Source organism: Pseudophryne corroboree, unplaced genomic scaffold (genome assembly GCF_028390025.1).
Source record: "Pseudophryne corroboree isolate aPseCor3 unplaced genomic scaffold, aPseCor3.hap2 scaffold_222, whole genome shotgun sequence".
Lineage (NCBI taxonomy): Eukaryota > Metazoa > Chordata > Amphibia > Anura > Myobatrachidae > Pseudophryne > Pseudophryne corroboree.
The window spans coordinates 97591-117128 of NW_026968868.1; the positions used below are offsets into that span (position 1 = coordinate 97591).

Sequence of the window (19538 nt, forward strand, 5' to 3'; positions counted from 1 at the left end):
GCTGAGATGTACCGGAACCTGGGAGGTTGTATCAGACCCCTGGACATGTAAGTAACAAGAATAATAACTGCCCGAAGGCGTGACCACGACAACTTGGATAAAAGTCAATGATGTTTATTATGACAACTCCGCAACACAGCAGCAGTAAAAGAAAACGTAAAAGTCAGCAAAGAATAAATACAGTTCCTGGGTACTACAGGATGGCAGGAGCCACAGGGCACTGGTAGTGTGAGATAGTTCTTATGATCTTCTAGATGGAAAGTCCTTACTAGGCCCGACTGTAGCAATGGAGATAACCCAGGATTGTGCCAGCTGGTGTTCCAGGAAAAGCTGGGTTGCTGAAGATAAAACAGCTGCTGTGGATACTGGCTGGAACCAGACTGTTGTTAGCACGGAGTGGATACTGGCTGGAACCAGTTAAATAATAAATGAACTTGGGAGCGATGAAATATGAACTGAAATGTAGAACTTGAGAGCGGAGAAATAATAATACCGGTGGAGAGTGGTAAAGTGTAGAAAGGACACCGGCCCTTTAAGGGAAGCTGTACTCTGCTGGAAGCTGAGCTGGAAGCAGGTAATGTTGTAGCTGGAAACAGATGAATCCACAATGGATTGGAGAGTCAGGCTACACCGCAGGTGGAATGCTGGTGCGGATCTCTATGGTGGAAGTCTTGAGACAGGAGCTGGAACCTGGAAGACAATCACAGGAGAGAGACAAACAGGAACTAGGTTTGACAACCAAAGCACTGACGCCTTCCTTGCTCAGGCACAGTGTATTTATACCTGCAGCAAGGAAGGGATTGGCTAGGCAATTATGCAGATTATCAATACTGAGAACAGATTGGTGGAAATGATCAGCTGACAGAATCCAAGATGGCTGCGCCCATGCAGACACTTGGAGGGAAGTTTGGTTTGTAATCCATGTGGTAATGAAAACAGTAATGGCGGCGCCGGCCACCGGAGACAGGAGGCGCCAGGCTGACAGATGCACATCCAACCACGCGGACACAGCGGAGGCCGCGGCTGACGTAATCGCCACTCAGACACTCTGCATGCAGAAGTTCAGGGACGGCGGCGGAGGCCGCGGGAGACGCCATGCCAGGTGTAATATGGCGTTTACTGTGACAGCGTCCCAGAGTGACAGGAGAGGATACAGGAATGTACACATCAGGATAACAGATGGGATCCGGTCCTGGAGCGCTGAGCCAGCCTTAGGAGGCATCTGATGGGTAAGAAATGGCGTCCAGATACCCGGATCGTGACAGCACCCCCCCCTTTAGGAGTGGCCCCAGGACACTTCTTTGGCTTTTGAGGAAACTTGGAATGGAATCTCCGGACCAAGGCAGGAGCATGGACATCAGAAGCATTGGTCCATGAACGTTCCTCAGGACCATAACCCTTCCAGTCAATAAGATATTGTAGTTGACCGTAACGGTGACGTGAGTCCAGGATCTTGGCCACTTCATACTCAACGCCTCGTTGAGTTTGGACTTTCGGAGTTGGAGGAAGTGAGGAATGAAACCGATTCAAGATCAGCGGTTTCAACAGGGAAACATGGAATGTCCTGGGTATTTTTAAGAAGGGAGGCAACTGGAGTCTGTAAGCAACAGGATTGATGACTTGTTCAATCTTGAAAGGAGGACACATAGATGCGGAGGAAGGCCTCCAAGTCCTGATTCACCCTCTCGGTTTGACCATTGGTCTGAGGATGGTAAGCCGTGGAAAACTTTAGCTTGACTTGGAGGACTTGACATAAACTTCGCCAGAATTTGGCTGTGAATTGAACTCCTCGATCTGAGATAATTTCTTCAGGAAGACCGTGGAGTCGGAAGATCTCTTGTATGAATACTTGAACCAACTTGGAAGCTGACGGAAGACCGGTGAGAGGAATGAAGTGTGCCATCTTGGTGAACCGGTCAACTACCACCCAGATGGTATTGAACTTGTTGCACATGGGTAAGTCTGTAATGAAATCCATCGACAAGTGGGTCCATGGTCGACGGGGAACGGATAGTGGAACCAGTTGCCCCGCAGGCGACTGGCGGGATACTTTATGTTGGGCACACTTTGAGCAAGATGCAATAAACTCCAAGACGTCCTTTTTCAGAGTTGGCCACCAATAGGACCTAGATATAAACTCCAGGGTTTTTTGGATACCTGTATGTCCGGCAAAACGGGAAGCATGGGCCCAATGCATGAGCTTCTTCCTTAGCATCGGCTTCACAAAACTTTTCCCTGATGGGGGCGCAGAGTCCATCCAAACCGTGGAGAATGCCAATGGATTTATAATAGGATGCTTGTCTGAAGACTCTGACTCATTTTCTTGCTCCCATGAGCGGGAAAGGGCATCGGCCTTGCGATTCTGAGAGCCCGGACAGAACTGGAGTTTAAAGTCGAACCTGGAAAAGAAAAGTGCCCATCTGGCCTGACGAGGGTTGAGACATTGTGCGCCCTTCAGGTATAAAAGGTTCTTGTGGTCTGTAAGTATGGTGATTGAATGAGAAGCTCCCTCCAACAGATACCTCCACTCTTCTAGAGCGAGCTTGATGGCTAGCAACTCCTGGTCGCCAATGGCATAGTTGCGCTCAGCTGGGGAGAACTTCCGGGAGAAGAAACTGCAAGGGTGTAAATGGCCATCTTTAGCCCTCTGAGATAACACCGCTCCTACTCCAACGGAGGAGGCATCCACCTCTAAGATGAAAGGAGAGTCGATGTCAGGCTGTTTCAGAACAGGCGCAGAGATGAACCTTTGTTTTAAAAGATGAATTGCTTGCATGGCTTCTTCAGACCACTTGGACGGGTTAGCACCCTTCTTAGTGAAAGCAGTAATAGGCACCACAATGGTGGAAAAGTCTCGTATAAACTTTCGGTAATAGTTGGCGAACCCTAAGAACCTCTGGACCCCTTTGAGGGTTAAGGGTACCGGCCAATTTTGGATTGCTTGTAGTTTCTCAGGATCCATCTCTAGTCCGGAACCGGACACAATGTACCCTAGAAACGGAATGGACTTGACTTCAAAGACGCATTTTTCTAATTTACAATAGAGATGATTGACACGGAGACGGGACAGAACCTCTTTAACCCAAAAACGATGTTCCTCTAAATCGTTGGCAAAAATGAGGATATCGTCTAGATAGACCACGACATGACGGTATAGAATGTCTCTGAAGATCTCATTGACAAAATGCTGGAAGACAGCTGGAGCATTGCTCAATCCGAAGGGCATGACGAGGTACTCATAATGTCCGTCACGGGTGTTAAAGGCGGTCTTCCACTCGTCACCCTCACGGATCCGGATGAGATTGTATGCACCTCGCAAGTCCAGCTTTGTAAAGATGGTAGCTCCGCTAACTCTGTCAAAGAGCTCAGTAATCAGGGGTAAAGGATAACGGTTCTTGATGGTAATGTCGTTCAAACCTCTGTAGTCGATGCACGGCCGCAGACCACCATCTTTCTTTTTTACAAAAAAGAAGCCTGCGCCGGCTGGAGAAGAAGAAGGTCGAATGAACCCCTTTGCTAGGTTCTCTTTAATATATTCCTCCATAGAATGCGTCTCAGGCAGAGACAACGGATAAGTTCGGCCTCGAGGTGGAACCTTCCCTGGAACGAGATCAATCGGACAGTCCCATTCTCTATGAGGAGGAAGGATATCAGCAGAAGCTTTACTGAACACATCCGTGAAATCTTGATATGGAGGAGGTGGAACATCAGACGACCTGGGGGAGGAAGAACAGACAGGCAATACTTTAAACAAACATGTCTCAGCACAGGAGGAACCCCATGCCAGGATTTGCGTAGTCGTCCAATCAATTGTAGGATTGTGAAGACGGAGCCATGGAAGGCCCAGGACCACAGGATGTGTGGCTCTTGGAATCACTAAAAAAGAAATAAGTTCGTAATGAAGAACTCCCACTCTCAGACGAACTGGTAGAGTCCTTAAAGAAATAACTGCATCAAAAATTTTGCTGCCATCCACGGCAGTTAAAGAAATGGACGAAGGAAGTCTCTCGGTGGGTAGGGACCACCGTTTAACATAGGCTTCGGTAATAAAGTTCCCAGCTGCTCCGGAATCAAGGAGGGCAATGACGTTCCGATAACGTTGAGCAACTTGAAGCGAGACTGGGAGATTACAATCTTGAGGAGATGGAGAGGAGATCATTACTCCTAGCCGGCCCTCTCCTTGGCGAGCTAGGATTTGGAGTTTCCCGGACGTTTGGGACAGGCATTAATGGTGTGAGACGGAGCTGCACAATAGAGACAGAGAAACTCGGAGAGACGTCTTCGGCGCTCAGCAGGAGTTAAACGGGAACGGCCAAGTTGCATGGGCTCATCTTTAGATGGTGACAGTTGACGAGGAGGAGGAGCAGAAGATTTTGGAGCAGATGATCTTCCACGCTCAGTTGCTCTCTCTCTGAAACGTAAATCAACTTTCGTGCAGAGTGAGATTAGCTCATCTAACTTAGAAGGTAAGTCTCTGGTAGCTAACTCATCTTTAATACGCTCAGATAAGCCATGCCAGAATGCAGCATACAGGGCCTCGTCGTTCCATGCCAGTTCAGATGCCAGGATCTGGAACTGTATCAGATATTGTCCTACAGTACGTGACCCCTGGCGTAAACGGAGAATCTCGGATGAAGCTGAGGTTACCCGGCCTGGCTCGTCGAAGATGCGCCTGAATGTTGACACGAAGGCAGTGTAGGAAGATAGCAGGGTGTCGGACCTCTCCCATAACGGTGATGCCCAATCAAGGGCTGAGCCACTGAGAAGAGAAATAATGTAGGCAATTTTTGTACGGTCACTGGGAAAATTGCCAGGTTGTAGCTCAAACTGAATCTCACACTGGTTGAGAAATCCCCTGCAGAATCTTGGAGATCCGTCAAATTTTGCTGGCGTTGGAAGATGAAGACGTGGAGCAGAAATTGGTAAGGTGGGTGGGGTTATAGCTGGAGTCACTGTGGTTGACGCACCAGACGCGCCTGATCCACGGAGAGTTGTCTGAATCCCATCCAGCCGAGTAGAGAGATCCTGGAGACAGCGGATGATGTGGCCCTGTGCAGCCTCCTGATGTTCTAGTCGGGCTGCCAGTTCTTGCATCGGCCTGGCCGCTTGATCCTGGTCTCCGGCTGGATTCATTAGGTCAGTGCTTACTGTCACAACTGAGGGCCTGAGCTGATGGGAGGCAGCCTCAGTTGTAGGGGCTGAGATGTACCGGAACCTGGGAGGTTGTATCAGACCCCTGGACATGTAAGTAACATGAATAATAACTGCCCGAAGGCGTGACCACGACAACTTGGATAAAAGTCAATGATGTTTATTATGACAACTCCGCAACACAGCAGCAGTAAAAGAAAACGTAAAAGTCAGCAAAGAATAAATACAGTTCCTGGGTACTACAGGATGGCAGGAGCCACAGGGCACTGGTAGTGTGAGATAGTTCTTATGATCTTCTAGATGGAAAGTCCTTACCAGGCCCGACTGTAGCAATGGAGATAACCCAGGATTGTGCCAGCTGGTGTTCCAGGAAAAGCTGGGTTGCTGAAGATAAAACAGCTGCTGTGGATACTGGCTGGAACCAGACTGTTGTTAGCACGGAGTGGATACTGGCTGGAACCAGTTAAATAATAAATGAACTTGGGAGCGATGAAATATGAACTGAAATGTAGAACTTGAGAGCGGAGAAATAATAATACCGGTGGAGAGTGGTAAAGTGTAGAAAGGACACCGGCCCTTTAAGGGAAGCTGTACTCTGCTGGAAGCTGAGCTGGAAGCAGGTAATGTTGTAGCTGGAAACAGATGAATCCACAATGGATTGGAGAGTCAGGCTACACCGCAGGTGGAATGCTGGTGCGGATCTCTATGGTGGAAGTCTTGAGACAGGAGCTGGAACCTGGAAGACAATCACAGGAGAGAGACAAACAGGAACTAGGTTTGACAACCAAAGCACTGACGCCTTCCTTTCTCAGGCACAGTGTATTTATACCTGCAGCAAGGAAGGGATTGGCTAGGCAATTATGCAGATTATCAATACTGAGAACAGATTGGTGGAAATGATCAGCTGACAGAATCCAAGATGGCTGCGCCCATGCAGACACTTGGAGGGAAGTTTGGTTTGTAATCCATGTGGTAATGAAAACAGTAATGGCGGCGCCGGCCACCGGAGACAGGAGGCGCCAGGCTGACAGATGCACATCCAACCACGCGGACACAGCGGAGGCCGCGGCTGACGTAATCGCCACTCAGACACTCTGCATGCAGAAGTTCAGGGACGGCGGCGGAGGCCGCGGGAGACGCCATGCCAGGTGTAATATGGCGTTTACTGTGACAGCGTCCCAGAGTGACAGGAGAGGATACAGGAATGTACACATCAGGATAACAGATGGGATCCGGTCCTGGAGCGCTGAGCCAGCCTTAGGAGGCATCTGATGGGTAAGAAATGGCGTCCAGATACCCGGATCGTGACAGCACCCCCCCCTTTAGGAGTGGCCCCAGGACACTTCTTTGGCTTTTGAGGAAACTTGGAATGGAATCTCCGGACCAAGGCAGGAGCATGGACATCAGAAGCATTGGTCCATGAACGTTCCTCAGGACCATAACCCTTCCAGTCAATAAGATATTGTAGTTGACCGTAACGGTGACGTGAGTCCAGGATCTTGGCCACTTCATACTCAACGCCTCGTTGAGTTTGGACTTTCGGAGTTGGAGGAAGTGAGGAATGAAACCGATTCAAGATCAGCGGTTTCAACAGGGAAACATGGAATGTCCTGGGTATTTTTAAGAAGGGAGGCAACTGGAGTCTGTAAGCAACAGGATTGATGACTTGTTCAATCTTGAAAGGAGGACACATAGATGCGGAGGAAGGCCTCCAAGTCCTGATTCACCCTCTCGGTTTGACCATTGGTCTGAGGATGGTAAGCCGTGGAAAACTTTAGCTTGACTTGGAGGACTTGACATAAACTTCGCCAGAATTTGGCTGTGAATTGAACTCCTCGATCTGAGATAATTTCTTCAGGAAGACCGTGGAGTCGGAAGATCTCTTGTATGAATACTTGAACCAACTTGGAAGCTGACGGAAGACCGGTGAGAGGAATGAAGTGTGCCATCTTGGTGAACCGGTCAACTACCACCCAGATGGTATTGAACTTGTTGCACATGGGTAAGTCTGTAATGAAATCCATCGACAAGTGGGTCCATGGTCGACGGGGAACGGATAGTGGAACCAGTTGCCCCGCAGGCGACTGGCGGGATACTTTATGTTGGGCACACTTTGAGCAAGATGCAATAAACTCCAAGACGTCCTTTTTCAGAGTTGGCCACCAATAGGACCTAGAGATAAACTCCAGGGTTTTTTGGATACCTGTATGTCCGGCAAAACGGGAAGCATGGGCCCAATGCATGAGCTTCTTCCTTAGCATCGGCTTCACAAAACTTTTCCCTGATGGGGGCGTAGAGTCCATCCCTACCGTGGAGAATGCCAATGGATTTATAATAGGATGCTTGTCTGAAGACTCTGACTCATTTTCTTGCTCCCATGAGCGGGAAAGGGCATCGGCCTTGCGATTCTGAGAGCCCGGACAGAACTGGAGTTTAAAGTCGAACCTGGAAAAGAAAAGTGCCCATCTGGCCTGACGAGGGTTGAGACATTGTGCGCCCTTCAGGTATAAAAGGTTCTTGTGGTCTGTAAGTATGGTGATTGAATGAGAAGCTCCCTCCAACAGATACCTCCACTCTTCTAGAGCGAGCTTGATGGCTAGCAACTCCTGGTCGCCAATGGCATAGTTGCGCTCAGCTGGGGAGAACTTCCGGGAGAAGAAACTGCAAGGGTGTAAATGGCCATCTTTAGCCCTCTGAGATAACACCGCTCCTACTCCAACGGAGGAGGCATCCACCTCTAAGATGAAAGGAGAGTCGATGTCAGGCTGTTTCAGAACAGGCGCAGAGATGAACCTTTGTTTTAAAAGATGAAATGCTTGCATGGCTTCTTCAGACCACTTGGACGGGTTAGCACCCTTCTTAGTGAAAGCAGTAATAGGCACCACAATGGTGGAAAAGTCTCGTATAAACTTTCGGTAATAGTTGGCGAACCCTAAGAACCTCTGGACCCCTTTGAGGGTTAAGGGTACCGGCCAATTTTGGATTGCTTGTAGTTTCTCAGGATCCATCTCTAGTCCGGAACCGGACACAATGTACCCTAGAAACGGAATGGACTTGACTTCAAAGACGCATTTTTCTAATTTACAATAGAGATGATTGACACGGAGACGGGACAGAACCTCTTTAACCCAAAAACGATGTTCCTCTAAATCGTTGGCAAAAATGAGGATATCGTCTAGATAGACCACGACATGACGGTATAGAATGTCTCTGAAGATCTCATTGACAAAATGCTGGAAGACAGCTGGAGCATTGCTCAATCCGAAGGGCATGACGAGGTACTCATAATGTCCGTCACGGGTGTTAAAGGCGGTCTTCCACTCGTCACCCTCACGGATCCGGATGAGATTGTATGCACCTCGCAAGTCCAGCTTTGTAAAGATGGTAGCTCCGCTAACTCTGTCAAAGAGCTCAGTTATCAGGGGTAAAGGATAACGGTTCTTGATGGTAATGTCGTTCAAACCTCTGTAGTCGATGCACGGCCGCAGACCACCATCTTTCTTTTTTACAAAAAAGAAGCCTGCGCCGGCTGGAGAAGAAGAAGGTCGAATGAACCCCTTTGCTAGGTTCTCTTTAATATATTCCTCCATAGAATGCGTCTCAGGCAGAGACAACGGATAAGTTCGGCCTCGAGGTGGAACCTTCCCTGGAACGAGATCAATCGGACAGTCCCATTCTCTATGAGGAGGAAGGATATCAGCAGAAGCTTTACTGAACACATCCGTGAAATCTTGATATGGAGGAGGTGGAACATCAGACGACCTGGGGGAGGAAGAACAGAGAGGCAATACTTTAAACAAACATGTCTCAGCACAGGAGGAATCCCATGCCAGGATTTGCGTAGTCGTCCAATCAAGCAATGACGTTCCGATAACGTTGAGCAACTTGAAGCGAGACTGGGAGATTACAATCTTGAGGAGATGGAGAGGAGATCATTACTCCTAGCCGGCCCTCTCCTTGGCGAGCTAGGATTTGGAGTTTCCCGGACGTTTGGGACAGGCATTAATGGTGTGAGACGGAGCTGCACAATAGAGACAGAGAAACTCGGAGAGACGTCTTCGGCGCTCAGCAGGAGTTAAACGGGAACGGCCAAGTTGCATGGGCTCATCTTTAGATGGTGACAGTTGACGAGGAGGAGGAGCAGAAGATTTTGGAGCAGATGATCTTCCACGCTCAGTTGCTCTCTCTCTGAAACGTAAATCAACTTTCGTGCAGAGTGAGATTAGCTCATCTAACTTAGAAGGTAAGTCTCTGGTAGCTAACTCATCTTTAATACGCTCAGATAAGCCATGCCAGAATGCAGCATACAGGGCCTCGTCGTTCCATGCCAGTTCAGATGCCAGGATCTGGAACTGTATCAGATATTGTCCTACAGTACGTGACCCCTGGCGTAAACGGAGAATCTCGGATGAAGCTGAGGTTACCCGGCCTGGCTCGTCGAAGATGCGCCTGAATGTTGACACGAAGGCAGTGTAGGAAGATAGCAGGGTGTCGGACCTCTCCCATAACGGTGATGCCCAATCAAGGGCTGAGCCACTGAGAAGAGAAATAATGTAGGCAATTTTTGTACGGTCACTGGGAAAATTGCCAGGTTGTAGCTCAAACTGAATCTCACACTGGTTGAGAAATCCCCTGCAGAATCTTGGAGATCCGTCAAATTTTGCTGGCGTTGGAAGATGAAGACGTGGAGCAGAAATTGGTAAGGTGGGTGGGGTTATAGCTGGAGTCACTGTGGTTGACGCACCAGACGCGCCTGATCCACGGAGAGTTGTCTGAATCCCATCCAGCCGAGTAGAGAGATCCTGGAGACAGCGGATGATGTGGCCCTGTGCAGCCTCCTGATGTTCTAGTCGGGCTGCCAGTTCTTGCATCGGCCTGGCCGCTTGATCCTGGTCTCCGGCTGGATTCATTAGGTCAGTGCTTACTGTCACAACTGAGGGCCTGAGCTGATGGGAGGCAGCCTCAGTTGTAGGGGCTGAGATGTACCGGAACCTGGGAGGTTGTATCAGACCCCTGGACATGTAAGTAACATGAATAATAACTGCCCGAAGGCGTGACCACGACAACTTGGATAAAAGTCAATGATGTTTATTATGACAACTCCGCAACACAGCAGCAGTAAAAGAAAACGTAAAAGTCAGCAAAGAATAAATACAGTTCCTGGGTACTACAGGATGGCAGGAGCCACAGGGCACTGGTAGTGTGAGATAGTTCTTATGATCTTCTAGATGGAAAGTCCTTACCAGGCCCGACTGTAGCAATGGAGATAACCCAGGATTGTGCCAGCTGGTGTTCCAGGAAAAGCTGGGTTGCTGAAGATAAAACAGCTGCTGTGGATACTGGCTGGAACCAGACTGTTGTTAGCACGGAGTGGATACTGGCTGGAACCAGTTAAATAATAAATGAACTTGGGAGCGATGAAATATGAACTGAAATGTAGAACTTGAGAGCGGAGAAATAATAATACCGGTGGAGAGTGGTAAAGTGTAGAAAGGACACCGGCCCTTTAAGGGAAGCTGTACTCTGCTGGAAGCTGAGCTGGAAGCAGGTAATGTTGTAGCTGGAAACAGATGAATCCACAATGGATTGGAGAGTCAGGCTACACCGCAGGTGGAATGCTGGTGCGGATCTCTATGGTGGAAGTCTTGAGACAGGAGCTGGAACCTGGAAGACAATCACAGGAGAGAGACAAACAGGAACTAGGTTTGACAACCAAAGCACTGACGCCTTCCTTGCTCAGGCACAGTGTATTTATACCTGCAGCAAGGAAGGGATTGGCTAGGCAATTATGCAGATTATCAATACTGAGAACAGATTGGTGGAAATGATCAGCTGACAGAATCCAAGATGGCTGCGCCCATGCAGACACTTGGAGGGAAGTTTGGTTTGTAATCCATGTGGTAATGAAAACAGTAATGGCGGCGCCGGCCACCGGAGACAGGAGGCGCCAGGCTGACAGATGCACATCCAACCACGCGGACACAGCGGAGGCCGCGGCTGACGTAATTGCCACTCAGACACTCTGCATGCAGAAGTTCAGGGACGGCGGCGGAGGCCGCGGGAGACGCCATGCCAGGTGTAATATGGCGTTTACTGTGACAGCGTCCCAGAGTGACAGGAGAGGATACAGGAATGTACACATCAGGATAACAGATGGGATCCGGTCCTGGAGCGCTGAGCCAGCCTTAGGAGGCATCTGATGGGTAAGAAATGGCGTCCAGATACCCGGATCGTGACACAGCATACCCAGAATGCAATGAATGAACCTCACCCTGGGAGAACAATCTTCATGACCATGGTATCTCCTATGCAAAATAAGTATGATTTGGGATAGGGCTGGGGAGGGCCGCTGCTCAGGCACATCTCTGTCAAGTAAAGGAGATTCAACTGAGGCAGCACGAGGGAACTCTCATCTGGGGACAACAACTGCAGGGAGAACACATATTTTCAGATGAACATGGGAGGGCAGAAGGCTGCCTAATACTGAAGCACCCCCAAACAACAAACCAAATGCAACAACTAGTGCAAGCATTCCTGGGGGAAGGCCTGCAGCAGATGGATTTGCATATGGTGATGTCATCCAAGCAGTGGGTCAAAGTTGGCTTCAACCCTCAACTGCATATGAAAAGAGAAAAGGGGCGTGCAGGGCATGGCGGCCTTTTGCGGCGCTTGGATGACCCCTAGTTCGCATTAAACACCTCCACCCTCCTTCGGTGTGGGGCTCATGTTGGCTATGCCCCAGGCCCTGAAGCATACAAGCTGATTTCTTGCAGCAGCTGGGCACTGTAACAGCTCTAGAGCTGCTCTGTACGGCAAGTAAAAGGGTGTGGGCCCTGCAGCACTACCTGTAGTTTGCATTGTGCATTGGAAGGCACAAAGTAAGCAGACGGGAGAAGTCAGGATAGTGCCCAATGGCATAGAAGGGAGCAGCTCAAGAAAAGAGAAGTGGAAACAGACAGAAAACTAGGCTGGAGAGAGACCTGAGACAAAGAGATCTGAATTATACGAGAGCCGACCAGGGGAAACTCAAATTATGCAGTCAAGTTTCCCACATTTGGGGAAATCGCAGGAGCAGCACACCCAGAGTGCAATGGGTGAGCCTTGCCCTGGGAGAAGCACCTTCATGATCATAGTATCTCACCTGGCAGGTAAGTAGGATTTGGGCTAGAGCTGGGGAGGGTCGCTGCTCGGGTACCCCCCTGTCAAGTGAAGGAGATCCAACTGAGGCAGCACAAGGGAACTCTCGAAAGAAGAACAAGGCTAGAGGAAGATTCGAGACAAAGAAATCTGACTTTTACCAGAGCTGACCAGAGGAAAGCACAAACACAGTCCCCCACTACCACAAATAATGCAGTCGAGTTTCCCACATTTGGGGAAATCACAGGGGTCAGCATACCCAATGCAATGAATGAACCTCACCCTGGGAAAACAATCTTCATGACCATGGTATCGCCTATGCAAAATAAGTATGATTTGGGATAGGGCTGGGGAGGGCCGCTGCTCAGGCACATCTCTGTCAAGTAAAGGAGATTCAACTGAGGCAGCACAAGGGAACTCTCATCTGGGGACAACAACTGCAGGGAGAACACATATTTTCAGATGAACATGGGAGGGCAGAAGGCTGCCTAATACTGAAGCACCCCCAAACAACAAACCAAATGCAACAACTAGTGCAAGCATTCCTGGGGGAAGGCCTGCAGCAGATGGATTTGCATATGGTGATGTCATCCAAGCAGTGGGTCAAAGTTGGCTTCAACCCTCGTCTGCATGTGAAAAGAGAAAAGGGGCGTGCAGGGCATGGCGGCCTTTTGCGGCGCTTGGATGAGCCCTAGTCCGCATTAAACACCTCCACCCTCCTTCGGTGTGGGGCTCATGTTGGCTATGCCTCAGCCCCTGAAGCATTCAAGCTGATTTCTTGCAGTAGCTGGGCTCTGTAACAGCTCCAGAGCTGCTCTGTAAGGCAAGTAAAAGGGTGTGGGCCCTGCAGCACTACCTGTAGTTTGCATTGTGCATTGGAAGGCACAAAGTAAGCAGACGGGAGAAGTAAGGATAGTGCGCAAGGGCATAGAAGGGAGCGGCTCAAGAAAAGAGAAGTGGAAACAGACAGCAAACTAGGCTGGAGAGAGACCTGAGACAAAGAGATCTGAATTATACGAGAACCGACCAGGGGAAACACAAATTATGCAGTCAAGTTTCCCACATTTGGGGAAATCGCAGGAGCAGCACACCCAGAGTGCAATGGGTGAGCCTTGCCCTGGGAGAAGCACCTTCATGATCATAGTATCTCACCTGGCAGGTAAGTAGGAGTTGGGCTAGAGCTGGGGAGGGTCGCTGCTCGGGCACCCCCCTGTCAAGTGAAAGAGATCCAACTGAGGCAGCACAAGGGAACTCTCGAAAGAAGAACAAGGCTAGAGGAAGATCTGAGACAAAGAAATCTGACTTTTACCAGAGCTGACCAGAGGAAAGCACAAACACAGTCCCCCACTACCACAAATAATGCAGTCGAGTTTCCCACATTTGGGGAAATCACAGGGGTCAGCATACCCAGAATGCAATGAATGAACCTCACCCTGGGAGAACAATCTTCATGACCATGGTATCTCCTATGCAAAATAAGTATGATTTGGGATAGGGCTGGGGAGGGCCGCTGCTCAGGCACATCTCTGTCAAGTAAAGGAGAGATGGTCTGCCAGATTACATAATGCATACCAGAGCCATAACTAGACTTTTTGGTGCCCTGTGACAGAGAATTATATGCCCCCCCCCCCCTCCCCATTTTTGCAATATGGACAAAAGGTACATGCCTTGTGGGGAAGGGGCATAACAAGATTGGTCTCAGAGAAAGCACATGAGATATGAAGATATATCTAGTATACTTGACACTCAATGGTTTGTGGTATTGCCGGGGTGCCCTCCTTAAATGCATATACAGTCACACATGGCATGTTTGTGCAAATGGCATATCAGCAGTCAGCACTAACTGGTGACATGCCATTTGTACAAGTAAGCCATGTGTGACTAATATATAAACATGCTTTATTAAATAACACCTCAAACTATCATACCCAGGATTCAAACCTATAACCTGTTGAATTCTAATCAAACACCCTACCCATTGAGCTACTTGATCCTGCATCTTTTCTAACCTCCAAAAACAGATTCAGTTGCATTTTCCAGCGTGTTTTGTTTGCGCCTTTGCAAATGTCTTACATCGACAAACTTATTTAGTACTATTTTGCAAATAGGGTTACATTGTCGCAACATTGTGTTCCCTAATTGCTTGATTTTTTAAATGCAACAATTGATAAAGACACCTGATAATTGCTCTGTGGAGTCTTATTTTGTGTTTTGTGTTTAGTCTTTAGATCTGAATTTGAATGTACTTGTGAACTAACTTAATTTCCTACTTCTAAATTCATTCCTAAATTCACTACTTACATGAATCCTGTAGTTGGGCATTTTGGGACTTCGATTGTGGGCATTGTTTTGTGTCCAGACCAGCAGCAGGTGGTGTGCATTTGCTGGAAAGGCATCGAAGACCTCCGATATGCTGCATCTCCTGATGTGTGTCTCCCTCAAGTGGCTGTCAGCAAATGCCTGCTAGACACCCCATTCCAAGCTGATTGTGACATCATGGAACATGCATCATAGAACAGGCATGCTAAAACATGGGTCTTCAACCTGCGACCCTCCAGCTGCTGTGGAACTACACATCCCAGCATGCCCTGCCTCAGTTTTAGCATACCTTAATAGCAAAACTGTGGCAGGGCATGCTGGGATGTGTAGTTTCACAGCAGCTGGAGGGCCACAGGATGAAGACCCATGTGCTAGAGCCAAGCCGCAGGTACATTGAATGCTAGCAAGCTGAATATTTAAATCCTTTTTGTTCCGCAGCATTCCAATGCGGAAGATTCCATGGAACCAGAGATCCTTCCATTGAGAAGGACATGCTGCCTGGATGACTACACTGTGCAAATTAAATCACGGAGCCAGTTGGCTTGTGGGTGGCTCTGGTGACTGGGTGGTTGGGTGGGTGGTGTGTCGGAAGTGGAGCGCATGCAAATGATTGTGTATCATCTAGCTAGTGAGAGAGAAAACTCATGCAGGAGTGTGCCTGCTTGTCAGTGGGTTATGCACCTTGCCAGACGTTAAATCTACATAGAGCAGCTGGAGGGGACAAGAGCAGGTTTGCAAAATATAGATAGAAGAGCATATATGCTGGCGCATTCTCCATGATTGTGTCAGCTTATGTTTTGGTGCACTGCACTTTCCTCCACTAAGTTTTAGCCATTTTTGTTAAGCTCAAGTGTAGTTGCTTCTCGGCCTTTTGGCTGTGATCTTGTATCGTGGTTGAAGGGTCTGCTGGAGGGAGGGATTGTTTTCTTCATTGGCGAAAGACCAAAGATATTCCAGGATGGAAGGCTTGGGAACACTATCTGTTTTTCAGTTGTGGAAGAGCACAGAGGTCGGATTGGACTACATTCTATAGTAAAGGATATCTTTCTATTTATTGACCCTCCCCTTATATGTGTCTGTGTTACAATAAAGCTTTGATTTTGTGAATCCCTCACCCTCTTACACTCCACACCCATAGCCTTATTAACTGTTGTATTATTGTATAGTTTAAATGTATAGTGCAGTTCATGATTTATAGTGTAGACTGGCCTGTGCTGTAGTTCTTGAACTGTACTATACCGTCAGCATTTGTATTGTGTTTTGGCTGTGCTGCAACACTGTATTTATGTGTGCAATGTTTATGTATGTTTTTTTTTATGTCAATAAAGACTGCTTTTTCAAGCCAATATCTGAAAACAATCAATGTTTATCTTTGATGGCAATAAAAGTGGTATGATATTTGATGCTTTTGAAATCCAATATCTGATATGTCCCCTATCTGGGAACCATATATTAAATGGCTTTTCAGAAAAGGGAGATGGGAGAAGAGCTTTCAGTACTTGTAGGACCGATGCACATAAAGAAGCAAAAAAACATACATAAACATTACACACATAAGTACCGCGTTGCGGCACAGCCAAAACACAATAGAAATGCTGACGGTATAGTACAGTTCAAGAACTACAGCACAGGCCAGCCTACACTATAAATCATGAACTGCACTATACATTTAAACTGTACAATAATACAACAGTTAATAAGGCTATGGGTGTGGAGTGTAAGAGGGTGAGGGAATCACAAGCCCGAAGCTTTATTGAAAGACTGACACATATAAGGGGAGGATTAATAAATAGAAAGACATCCTTTACTATAGAATGTAATCCAATCCGGTCTTTCAACTCTTCCACAATTGAAAAACGGATAGTGTTCCCAAGCCTTCCATCCTGGAATATCTTTGGTCTTTCGCCAATGAAGAAAACAATCCCTCCCTCCAGCAGACCCTTCAACCACAATACAAGATCACAGCCAAAAGGCCGAGAAGCAACTACACTTGAGCTTAACAAAAATGGCTAAAACTTAGTGGAGGAAAGTGCAGTGCACCAAAACATAAGCTGACACAATCATGGAGAATGCGCCAGCATATATGCTCTTCTATCTATATTTTGCAAACCTGCTCTTGTCCCCTCCAGCTGCTCTATGTAGATTTAACGTCTGGCAAGGTGCATAACCCACTGACAAGCAGGCACACTCCTGCATGAGTTTTCACTCTCACTAGCTGGATGATACACAATCATTTGCATGTGCTCCACCTCCGACACACCACCCACCCAACCACCCAGTCACCAGAGCCACCCACAAACCAACTGGCTCCGTGATTTAATTTGCACAGTGTAGTCATCCAGGCAGCATGTCCTTCTCAATGGAAGGATCTCTGGTTCCATGGAATCTTCCGCATTGGAATGCTGCGGAACAAAAAGGATTTAAATATTCAGCTTGCTAGCATTCAATGTACCTGCGGCTTGGCTCTAGCACATGGGTCTTCATCCTGTGGCCCTCCAGCTGCTGTGAAACTACACATCCCAGCATGCCCTGCCACAGTTTTGCTATTAAGGTATGCTAAAACTGAGGCAGGGCATGCTGGGATGTGTAGTTCCACAGCAGCTGGAGGGTCGCAGGTTGAAGACCCATGTTTTAGCATGCCTGTTCTATGATGCATGTTCCGTGATGTCACAATCAGCTTGGAATGGGGTGTCTAGCAGGCATTTGCTGACAGCCACTTGAGGGAGACACACATCAGGAGATGCAGCATATCGGAGGTCTTCGATGCCTTTCCAGCAAATGCACACCACCTGCTGCTGGTCTGGACACAAAACAATGCCCACAATCGAAGTCCCAAAATGCCCAACTACAGGATTCATGTAAGTAGTGAATTTAGGAATGAATTTAGAAGTAGGAAATTAAGTTAGTTCACAAGTACATTCAAATTCAGATCTAAAGTCTAGGTAGGCCTCACGTCCTGGCAGCCGCCAGCATTTAAAAATGCCTTGATTAGAGGTACGGAATTAAATGTAGATAAGAAGTAGACACAAAATAAGACTCCGCAGAGCAGTTATCAGGTGTTTTTATCAATTGTTGCATTTAAAAAATCAAGCAATTAGGGAACACAATGTTGCAACAATGTAACCCTATTTGCAAAATAGTACTAAATAAGTTTGTCGATGTAAGACATTTGCAAAGGCGCATCCAAAACACGCTGGAAAATGCAACTGAATCTGTTTTTGGAGGCTAGAATAGGAAATGTGCATCGGTCCTACAAGTACTGAAAGCTCTTCTCCCATCTCCCTTTTCTGAAAAGCCATTTAATATATGGTTCCCAGATAGGGGACATATCAGATATTGCCTTTCAAAAGCAGCAAATATCATACCACTTCTATTGCCATCAAAGATAAACATTGATTGTTTTCAGATATTGGATTGAAAAAGCAGTCTTTATTGACATAAAGAAGCAAAAAAACATACATAAACATTACACACATAAGTACTGTGTTGCAGCACAGCCAAAACACAATACAAATGCTGTCGGTATAGTACAGTTCAAGAACTATAGCATAGGCCAGCCTACACTATAAATCATGAACTGCACTATACATTTAAACAATACAATAGTTAATAAGGCTATGGGTGTGGAGTGTAAGAGGGTGACGGAATCACAAGCCCAAAGCTTTATTGAAAGACAGACACATATAAAGGGAGGATTAATAAATACAAAGATACCCTTTACTATAGAATGTAGTCCAATCCGGTCTTTCAACTCTTCCACAACTGAAAAACGGATAGTGTTCCCAAGCCTTCCATCCTGGAATATCTTCAGTCTCTCGCCGATGAAGAAAACAATCCCTCCAGCAGACTCTTCAACCACGATACAATATCACAGCCAAAAGAGCGAGAAGCAACTACACTTGCGTTTAAACAAAATGGCTAAAACTTAGTGGAGGAAAGTGCAGTGCACCAAAACATAAGCTGACACAATCATGGAGAATGCGCCAGCATATATGCTCTTCTGTCTATATTTTCCAAACCTGCTCTTGTCCCCTCCAGTTGCTCCATGTAGATTTGACGTCTGGCAAGGTGCATAACTCACTGACAAGCAGGCACACTCCTGCATGAGTTTTCTCTCTCACTAGCTGGATGATACACATTCATTTGCATGTGCTCCACCTCCGACACACCGCCCACCCAACCACCCAGTCACCAGAGCCACCCACAAGCCAACTGGCTCCGTGATTTAATTTGCACAGTGCAGTCATCCAGGCAGCATGTCCTTCTCAATGGAATAATCTTTAGTTCCATGGAATCTTCCGCATTGGAATGCTGCGGAACAAAAAGGATTTAAACATTCAGCTTGCTAGCATTCAATGTACCTGCGGTTTGGTTCTAGCACATGGGTCTTCATCCTGTGGCCCTCCAGCTGCTGTGAAACTACACATCCCAGCATGCCCTGCCACAGTTTTGCTATTAAGGTATGCTAAAACTGAGGCAGGGCATGCTGGGATATGTAGTTCCACAGCAGCTGGAGGGTCGCAGGTTGAAGACCCATGTTCTAGCATGCCTGTTCTATGATGCATGTTCCGTGATGTCACAATCAGCTTGGAATGGGGTGTCTAGCATGCATTTGCTGACAGCCACTTGAGGCAGACACACATCAGGAGATGCAGCATATCGGAGGTCTTCGATGCCTTTCCAGCAAATGCACACCACCAGCTGCTGGTCTGGACACAAAACAATGCCCACAATTGAAGGCTCAAAATGCCCAACTACAGGATTAATGTAAGTAGTGAATTTAGGAATGAATTTAGAAGTAGGAAATTAAGTTAGTTCACAAGTACATTCAAATTCAGATCTAAAGACTAGGTAGGCCTCACGTCCTGGCAGCGCCCAGCATTTAAAAATGCCTTGATTATAGGTAGGGAATTAAATGTAGATAAGAAGTA

General features: G+C 47.4%; 4 non-coding genes across 4 annotated transcripts; all 4 read right to left on the minus strand.

The window, feature by feature from the left end:
* Nucleotides 1-12144: 12144 nt before the first annotated feature.
* LOC135008263 (U1 spliceosomal RNA) lies at nt 12145-12307 on the minus strand. The gene has a single exon (XR_010208070.1). It is a non-coding gene; the product is annotated as a U1 spliceosomal RNA (small nuclear RNA).
* A 152-nt stretch (nt 12308-12459) lies between these two features.
* LOC135008062 (U1 spliceosomal RNA) lies at nt 12460-12621 on the minus strand. Its single transcript, XR_010207880.1, has one exon. It is a non-coding gene; the product is annotated as a U1 spliceosomal RNA (small nuclear RNA).
* Nucleotides 12622-13292: 671 nt separating this feature from the next.
* LOC135008117 (U1 spliceosomal RNA) lies at nt 13293-13455 on the minus strand. Its single transcript, XR_010207934.1, has one exon. It is a non-coding gene; the product is annotated as a U1 spliceosomal RNA (small nuclear RNA).
* A 152-nt stretch (nt 13456-13607) lies between these two features.
* Nucleotides 13608-13771, minus strand: LOC135008132 (U1 spliceosomal RNA). Its single transcript, XR_010207948.1, has one exon. It is a non-coding gene; the product is annotated as a U1 spliceosomal RNA (small nuclear RNA).
* Nucleotides 13772-19538: the final 5767 nt, after the last annotated feature.